Here is a 10,000-nt window from a genome sequence, read left to right on the forward strand (position 1 = left end):
GCGATTGACGGAAGAAGAACTCAAGGACTGAATGACTAAGGGGCTATGTTGGCACTGTGATGAGAAAATGGCATAAGGGTCATCGTTGAGAACAAAAACGGTTGTTGATGATCGAGCCAGCTAGTTATTCCGACGACGACGATGAGGATAATCAACCTTGAGGACAAGGTTGAAATTAAGGGCAGGAGAATGTTAGGAATAGATTTTCCTATTTAGATGCTTTCCTCATTTATGTTATTGCTATCTTATATTAGCTTTCCTTATTTCATGTTTTTTATTCTGTTGATTTCTATTTTCATATTTTGCTTTCCCAAATTTCTATATAATGTAGATGCCATATGGCTTTTGAGGAATGAATAATCAAATTAAGTGCAGTTTGCATCTTGGAGGTCGAATTTCCTCGAATTAACTCATTGGAGGCCTGAGTTTCCTCGAATTAACTCATTATTTTCTCTTTCCCCATCATCTTCTTCTCTAATTTCTCTTATGATGGAACGGTGTTCTATCAGAAACAATCTCTTTTGGATTAGAAGAATTTTTTAGGGAAAGTTTTGAAAGGAAAAATATTATCAAAATTTTCTAATTTATTTACATACTAAAAAAGATAGCTTGAACAGACCCTATTAATTTTTTTTACTTAGGGGGAAAAAGGAAGTTGTAAAAGACGTTTTCCAATGTTTTAATGACAATCTTTGGAAGCGATTATGTGTCACTCCAATGAATCTCATTAATTTGTTGAAAAAGAAGGAGAAATTTGAGAGACAGGCTTCCTTATTTTTGGAAGAATCCCGGAATATAGTGACTGCCGAACATGCCAAGGGTTATTTTTGCAATAAGCAAGAAATGTGGATTTCTAAATGAAGGATTTAGTTACTATTTCTATCAATAGCCTTCCTTATATGGGTCTCTTCCCTTATTTATTAAGACACACGAACTTGTGCTTGTTATTTTGTTTTTCGAAAGATTTGGGCTGAAAACTGTAGGAAGAAAGGCTCGGCTCCTTTTCTATCTCACCCTTAATCCATCACATATGTCTTCGGCCAGGCTTTTTGTCCTTTTCGCTGTTGTTCTCATGGGTTTCGAAGCTGCTGGTAAATCCCTCTCTCTCTCTCTTAGAATTTACTTATACATATGATATAAAATGGGAAATGATAGTATGATACCAAGCACAACCATTCTTTAATAATTGCACAAACGCAGCTTGTCTTTTTAATTGGTTTGTCAGAGCTTTTTGGGAACTGTAATAACCCTTGACGACTTCTTCAACATTGAATGACAACTTGGGTTAGTGCAATTATAAAAACATAGTTATTGAATGACAAGATGGGTTAGTGCAATTATAAAAACATAGTTTTGATCAAGGTTTTAAATTTCGACCGAAATCCGAAATTTCGGGTTTCGGTGGAGACCCTTGACGCTCCTCCGAAACCGAAATTTAAAACCTAGGTTGTGATTTCGTTTCCCTATAGAATTCTAGCTATATACAGAGATTTTATATGTTGTAAGCCCATGTAGTCTAAGATTTTTTCAAAATGTTGTACGGCTTAGGCCATATGATGATCCAAACCGTCAATTTGATAGCCCACAATGTAAATAGGGTGTGCCCCGCAAATCATTTCCAAAGGATGATCCCATCCCTCCGATCTATAAAGGTTTCCATAATATGTAGTTCCAATATAGATCCGAGGGCCACCCCTTGTAGCGTAAAATGAGTAGTCATAAATACACTAGAGGAGGGTGGCCGACGTAAGAAGAGGGAGAATATATCACTTCCCTTAAATATTAGTGGTGCATCTCATGCTGATTTTTGGGAATTCAGGTTGAGCTTTTACCTTAAAATTGGGTCATGTTCAAGTTGATTCCAATTCATTTTTTAGCAAAAGCTCAACCCCACCCGACAATAGTTGCACCTCTAAAAAATTTGTTTGAGTTATTTAACCGATAAATAAGAAGTCGATGGGATTGAGCCTCTAGCTCAATTAATCGAGGCTTTGTTCTTCAATCTGTAGGTTCGGAGTTTCAATTCCAGCTTACCTACCAATAAATAAATAAGTCAGAACTCGAGAATTTGAATATTGTAGTGTGTTTTCACTTTTCATATCGGGACGTGTTGTCGGCGAGTCAACTAGTTTTACCGTCGAGTTGAGTTGAGTAGACTCGCTAAGTTTTTGGTATTATAGTTCTAATTAACCAGATTAGTTAGCATGGCATTACAGCTGGGAACCAAGGAAGCTTGGCCGCAACTTGTCATCCGAGCAATATTCAGATACATCAAGACCAAGTAGGGCTCGCGTACAATCATGTCCCCATGTTCTTGGTTCAAATTCTTAATCATCCACCTAAACCGGTCACCATTTATGATGTTCATATCAACTGCGGGGAATTTGCTTCAATGACATTGATCGATCCAAATATTTTCAGGCGACTCCAACCGGGCGATTGTTTGTTGAAGAACGGGGAACCATTAAATCCTAACGAGGTTATTTCCTTCTATTATACAAATAGTAGACCTTATGAACTTGTTACTTCCCACGTTCGTTGTAAATAAGCATTCTTGTATATGATGAAAATCTATCCGGCAATAAAAGAACCTACTGGCTGTTTGGATGTAAGGATTTTTTTTTTTTTTCTGGAATTTTTTAATTTTATGAAAAATAAATTTTCCAATGTTTGGTAAACGCATTTTCCATGGGAGTATTTTCCAAAATAAATAGAAAAGTTGTAAACCATCTTAGACCCTGCAATTTTATTTTCCATGGAATATTATTTTCATAGAAAATATTATTTTCTATAATTTTTACTTAGAGAGACATTCAATATATGATGATCCATCGGAAATGTTTTTCTTGCAATATGCAAAAAAGACCTTAGATTATTTGAAATGGAATATTTAATCTTATTTATAAATGGGATCATAAGGTCTCCTTGGAATCCATTGACCACAACATTTCTAAAACTGTCATAGCCACAAGAAAACACCACATATTATGCATCATTAAAAAAGGAGAGTGATAAATCGACCCCCAAATATCTAAATCGACCCCCTTTGTCTCTGTCTTTCTCCTATCTCTCACTCTAGCCCAGAGGAGAGAGAAAAAGACATAGGGGGTCGATTTAAGATATTTGGGGGTCGATTTATCAGTACCCTTAAAAGAAGGGATTATCTAGGGCATTTTACGGAAAGCCATTTCACAGTAAGAACAGCCATCTAGATGAATTAAATGAATAAGACAATCTGCTAAAATGTGAGCATGTGTGATGTTCTCTCATGCAAATGTCGGCGGAGAAATGGCTTCCCGGGACCTAGCAAACCCCCTTTAGAAAATGTGCTTGTGTGACTAAGTTTTTATGAGGCCCAATACTTCAAATTGATAAGTTTTGGAGATTTGATTAATCTCAGTTGTCCTTCATTAACAATGATAGGTGCTTATATAAAACACTTACAGATAATCATGGTAAGATAAAGATAATAAGAAGATAATCCTAATCTAAACCAGTTTCCTTCTCTGTTCTAAGTTCTAACTACCTTTCTTCGCATCTAATACTTGTGATCCAATGTTCAGATCTGATAGATTTGATCTACTCTAACATGCCCCATCAAACGTATGTGGATTCGAAATCAACATGCGTTTGATACTACAATAAAACTCCTCAATTAAAATTCCCAATCTGATCAATGATACTAAATATTGATAAATTGCATGCTGAGGATGTCGCCTGATATAAGTTGTCGGTATTGCTAAAGAACGATGATTTATGCTTGTTGTCGGATGATTGAAGCTGATTGCCAAATATTATGCTGCTTGAGATATGAGCCTCAGTACGCTTAATATATGAAACTCTAGCCTCAATGGGCGAGTTTTCATGGACCAATTTTAGACATGAATCTTCAAGGATTGATCGGTATTAAATACTTATCTTTAAGGAGATGGATCACAATGAATCAAGTCTCAATGGGCAAACCATCACGGTTTTAGTTATCGATCCTTGTGGAATATAGAATTAGATGTCATGGGTCATCTTTTGATGTCAATCCTTATGGAATTTGAAGCTACTCTCCCAAGCATGCACCTCTAGGAATCGAGATTTCTCAACTGAGTAGAACTCATTTTCAGGTATGCTCCTCAAAGAGGTACTGCAATTGAAATAGTAGACAAAAATAAAATAAAAAATATGATTTGGAAGGAAGATAGACATAGAAAGCAGATGAAAAGTTGGTAGGAGAGCAACAATTGGAGATTGGTGGCAGCGACAAATATCAATGACATTGGAACGACGCTTGATGAAACTAGTGAGAACCAAAGTTTGATGTTGTTGTCTTTTACGAGTGTAATTATCAAATTCTGAGGGTGGGATTTTGCTTTTGGACAAAAGATGGGGGTGTATGGATCAAAGGAGTGGAGTGCCAAATGCATGAATATAAAATTAAAAAAATGAGAATAGATGGGAGGTGCCACTATCAATATTGGGGACAGGATATTTCTTTCAAGAGTTAAGGTGGATGTAACATTGTACTATTGGTTCTAAATAGTGGATATTTTGTGTTGCCTTATCCCTAGAGTAGCCCATTGTGGTGAACCAAGTATATTCTTGTCTTCTTGGGGTTGCTTGTGATTCCTTTTGTTGGTGGTTGTGGTTTGTTGGCAAATATTTTCTCCACCTTGTTGTGCAAGATATTGGGTATTTCTGTGTATTCGCCGGTGGTAGATTGGCAGGTGTTATTGGCGGTGGGCTTTTTGCCACAAAAATTGGATCATAGCTCAGGGTGTGGTAACCCCGGTTTCCCTCCGAGGGTGGAAATGCCCATCGGGGAAGATCTCAGAAACCCCGATGTAGTATCTTGTGGTTCCAGCTTTGCCACCGTGTGGAGGGGCGAGATTCTCCGTGTTACTTCCGCATGGAGGGGGAGATTGCCGGGGTTACCACACCCTGAGCTCTAATACCATTTGTAGGGAATTTAACCAGGTAGAACTCACCCCCTAAAAGCTAGATGTTAGAGGGATGATGCTCATTCCCCTATAACCCATCTCCATCCATTTCACTTATCGATGTGGGACTATTTGCTTTTACGTGAAAAATGGATTTACAAATCCAAATTAAAGAGAATTTGTGACTCAAGAAGAAATCAAGCTAGAGCATTTCAACATGGTGGATCAAATCGCCCACATGTTTAAAAAAAGCAATTCAAAAGGAGGAGTTTTTCAAGTTACATGGCGTCCTCGACATATTTACAAAGCACTTTGAATTAAAGGGAAGTACTGAAAATAATTCAAAAGTATTAAATTTTTATTACTTTCTAGTTTTCTCCTAGCTAGGAATTTTCCTTGGTTGTAAAAAAACGTTTTGCTCCTGTGCTTTATAAATAAAGTTCCTTCTTCCTCTATTTTGTTAAAAACACTTATTTCTTTTGTAAGTTTCCTTGGTTGTTGAATCATAAAGATGTCTTTAAGCCATTGATTTAGCAATGGCACAATCTTACGAGAGAGATCTCCGATTGGCATATTTGACATGGACCCATTGGGTGGCCTTGTGATGACCAATCAATTCGACGGTGCCAATTGCCGAGCACATATGCCATCTATGTCTTGGAAGCTATTTTTGTTCATTACAGATGAGATCATCGACTTACCATTTTATCTCAGTCCCAACAGGAAAAAGATACTTAAAATTATAGAGAGAAGAAGAGGAAGAAATAGAATTACGAAGAGATACTTAAAATTATAGAGAGAAGAAGAGGAAGAAATAGAATTACGAAGTCCCTAATATGTTAGCCTTCGCTTTGATTTGGAATTTTATAGAGAGAGGGAGTATCCATGCAGGGTTATTTTTGGAATAAGCAAGAATAGGAGTCTCTAAATGAAGAATTGAAGTATTTAGTTACTGTTTCTAATTTCTATCAATTGCCTTCCTTCTATAGGCCCCTTTATTTGTTAAGACACAAAAGCTTGTAGGTTTTAGTTACTATTTCTAATTTCTATCAATAGCCTTCGTTCTATATATAGGTCCCTTTATTTATTAAGACACAAGAGCTTGTGGTGGTTATTTTGTTTTCCAAAGAATTGGGCTGAGAAGTGGAGGAAAAAAGCTCTTGCATCTTTTGCAAAGGCTGAAAGGCTCGTCTCCTTTTCTAGCTCACCCTTGATCCATCAAATATGTCTTCGGCCTGGCTTTTCGTCCTTTTCTGTGCTCTTCTCATGGGCTTCCAAGCTGCTGGTAACTCTCTCTTACGTATACATATGATATAACCATTATTAAATAATTGCACAAATACAGCTTCTCTTTTCCTTTTTAATTGGTTTGTAAGAGTTTTTTGGGAACTGTAATAACCCTAGACGACTCTTTAAACGTTAAATGACAAGATAGGTTAGTGCAATTATAAAAAAAACATAATTGTGTTAATATTATTTCCCTATAAAAACGTAGTAACTCCGGATTTTGACTTTTTTTTTTTTTTGAGAAAACTTTATTTCCACCCTATTTTTAGTAACAACCCATCTTTTGTTTAATTAGAACCTTTTTTGTTGGTCAAAGTACAACTAGATCCAATGGAAAATTCTTGGGTTGCAACTCGGGTTGGGCGGGTCGGGTTTTCCAGAACCCTGCCCTACCCAAGAAATTGTCTCGGGTTGGGCCTAATTTTTCATGGGAAAACCTGAGTTTCATAAACTCGACCCCACCCAGATAGTTTTTCGGGTCAGGTCAGGTCGGGTTTTTATTGTTTAGAGTGGCTAATTTCGAAGTTTGTAGAAAACAACCAATCGTCATGCCAAAAATATCTAAATCTATGTCATCATGTGCTTAAATCAAAGACAGAAACTATTTTTACACATCACAAAGATGATCACCTCAAGAAACAATTCTATTAATATTTTTTTAAATAATTTGTCGTGTGATTAGAAAGATATTTAAGAAAGCTACAATACTCCTATAAGAGTCGGGTAGGGTTTCGGGTTTTTTTTCTTTCTGTAAACCCAACCCATGTTATTTTCGGGTCGATGCGGGTAGGGTAAAACCATACCCAAGTTGCAACCCTAGAGAATTCTAAATAAAGAGGGAGGAAAATGGAAAGTACAAAAATAAAGACTGGAAGACCAATGTTTTTGTTCCATTTTGAATTTGTCAAAAACCCAATTTTTTACATGGGACGCCCCCTTTTCTTCATTGTGCCAGTTGTATTTATGACTATACTTTTACACTACTAGGAGGTGGCCCAAGGAAGAAAGGGGGAGAATATATCACTTCCCTTCTTATGTTGTAATTAATAGAAAAATAAAATGTTTGAGTTATTTAACCACTAAATAAGAGGTCGATGGGATTGAACCTCCCCGCAATTGCCAATTTTTCTAGGCTTTGTTCTTCAACCAGGAGGTCGAAATTGCCTTCCGAAAAATAAATAAATAAGAGGTCAATAGTTAAACTTGTTTTACTGACTCACTGAGTTGACCCACTGAGTTGACTCGGTAAGTGTTCGTATTATGGTTCTAACCAAATTAGTTGGCATTGTATTGCAGCTGGGAAGAGTTTGAACTCAACTTGTCATCCCAGCAACATTGAGATACAACAAGGCAAAATAGGGACGGCCAAATTAGTTGGCATTGTATTGCAGCTGGGAAGAGTTTGAACTCAACTTGCCATCCGAGCAACATTGAGATACAACAAGGCAAAATAGGGACGGGGCACGATCACATCTCCATTTTCTCTGTTCAAGTTCTGAATTATGGATCTAAACCAGTGACCATTTATGATGTTCATATCGACTGCGGGGAATTTGCTTCAGTGACACTGATCAATCCAAAAAATTTCAGGCGACTCCGACCCGTCGATTGTTTGTTAAAGAACGGGGAACCATTAAAACCTGAAGAGGTTATTTCCTTCCGTTTATGCAAGTAGTAGACCTTATAACCTTGTTATTTCCCACTTTGCTTGTAAGCAAGCATGGGAAGCTCACTTGAATTTATGGGGGATATTATGAGATCTGATTTGCTTTGATTAGGTAGGTACTTAAGTATTAGTGGTAGATTAGGTAACTCTGTTAGATTAGGATTTGCCATTTCATTTCTTATCTAAATCTCTTATGTGCTCTACATAAGCACTTTATGTGATTGATGGAAATCATCCAAGAATTCAAGATTAGTGGAATTTTATTACTTTACATCTTTGGTCTCGAAATTGTGGTTTCCTTCAGAATTTTATCCAGCAAAGGGTTATTGTGTAAGAAATTTATAGAATGGTAGTTCCTCAATATAGCATTCTTGCATATGATGGAAATCTATCCAGAAATAAAAAGAACCTCCTGACCGTTTGGATGTAAGGATTTTTTATTTATTTTTTATAAATGATATCGTATTAAAAAGGTAGTGATAGATTGGCACCCCGTGTAGGATAATTCACACCCCTTAGTTTCGGTTTTAAAAGCTTAGAATAAGTACCTTCAACCTTAATAACCAATGGCTGCTTCGTCGTTTCACCACCTGCCACTGATTGTCTTTCTGTATTCAAGCCATGCCTGATTAAGGCCGGACACAAACTAGAAGGATCGTGAGGAGCTGAACATTACATGAAGCTTTTTCCAAGTTCCAGGACACTGTCGAGGGACACCCAATTGCAAGTGTCAAAACAAACACAATGCTCCTCACGCAAATGAAGCGGCGTATCAATTTTGCCATGATGTTTGCAGTACTTTTCTACATCCCTAATAGATGCTAGCTCATTCTACACCACTCAATCAAATTTTCATTGCTCATCCGATATTTTCACTCATTGTCAAGCAATCAAGTGCAGGTGACTAAACATTTGTTGTAGCTTGCACATACATATTTACAACAATTGATGAGTTTCATTTCCTAAATCAATTTCCTAGTATTCCGTAACAACAATCTTGAGACAAGTATACTGATTTTTATAAAGAGATATTTTGGATTATCCAATCATGTCTTCGACTCATGCCGGAAGACCTGAAAAGTTTGATGGATCGGATTTTATGAGATGGCAACAGAAACTCAGGTTTTTACTTACAACTCTAAACTTGAATGCTATCTGTATTTGTTAATAATGTAGAGGAAAATGAACATGCTAGATCTCGTGTTTCTAATAAATGGAAAAAGGATGAATACATATGTAGGGGAACACATTGTAAATGCTTTAAATAATAAATTGTATGATGAATCTGCAAAAGAACTTTGGGAAACCCAAGGGAAGAAATACCTAGTATAGGCTGCAGAATCTAAGAAACATGTCATAAGTAAATATTTCAGAGAGATCCGTAACGGATTAATTGAACGAAATTCAATTGATCGTGGTTGTCGTTATATGAGAACTCAAGGAATTTTATAGTGGTGATGAATTTCTCTTGCATTATATGTTTTGCGAAATGACTATGACTATCAAAGTTGTTTGCTTATGTTAAATTGCATACTTGATCCATCTGTTATAGGACGCTTCTCCACTCCATGAGCATTAGCTCATTCCTTAAATGTCATTTTTTCAGATTACGGGGAATAGATATAGATACGCGGAATGGGAAATGGGATGATGAGTGAGGATTTACTTAGTTTGGACATTATTAGATTTATTTATCTTATTCCAAGCATTGATAGAGACAAAAAAAAAAATTGTTAACGAATTTATTTATTGAGGACATGATACTTGTAAGGGAGCCCTTGCATAAGGAGGCGGAGAAGGAGAAGAATAAGGGCTCTTGATTGGATCCACATCATTTTTGGTAACCTTTCAAAAACAGATGAGAAAGTAAATTGGGTTGCACTTTAATGACGTGGATCCAATCAATAGCCCTTTTCTGTCTCTTTATGCAAGGGCGCCCTTGTATCTATCATTCCTCTTATTTATCATTGGTTGAACCTAGGGATGTAAATGGATATTCGGAAATTCGATTACCGTCCGCATCCGAATCCGTTTAAAGCGAATATTATTCGAATCCGTTTCAAGCGGATATTATCCGAATCTGTTTATGAGATATCCGGCTCTTAGCGGATGCGAATTT

This window comes from Tasmannia lanceolata, unplaced genomic scaffold, assembly GCF_043159265.1.
Source record: "Tasmannia lanceolata isolate RefF3 unplaced genomic scaffold, GAP_Taslan_0.1 ptg000003l, whole genome shotgun sequence".
NCBI classification, from domain to species: domain Eukaryota; kingdom Viridiplantae; phylum Streptophyta; class Magnoliopsida; order Canellales; family Winteraceae; genus Tasmannia; species Tasmannia lanceolata.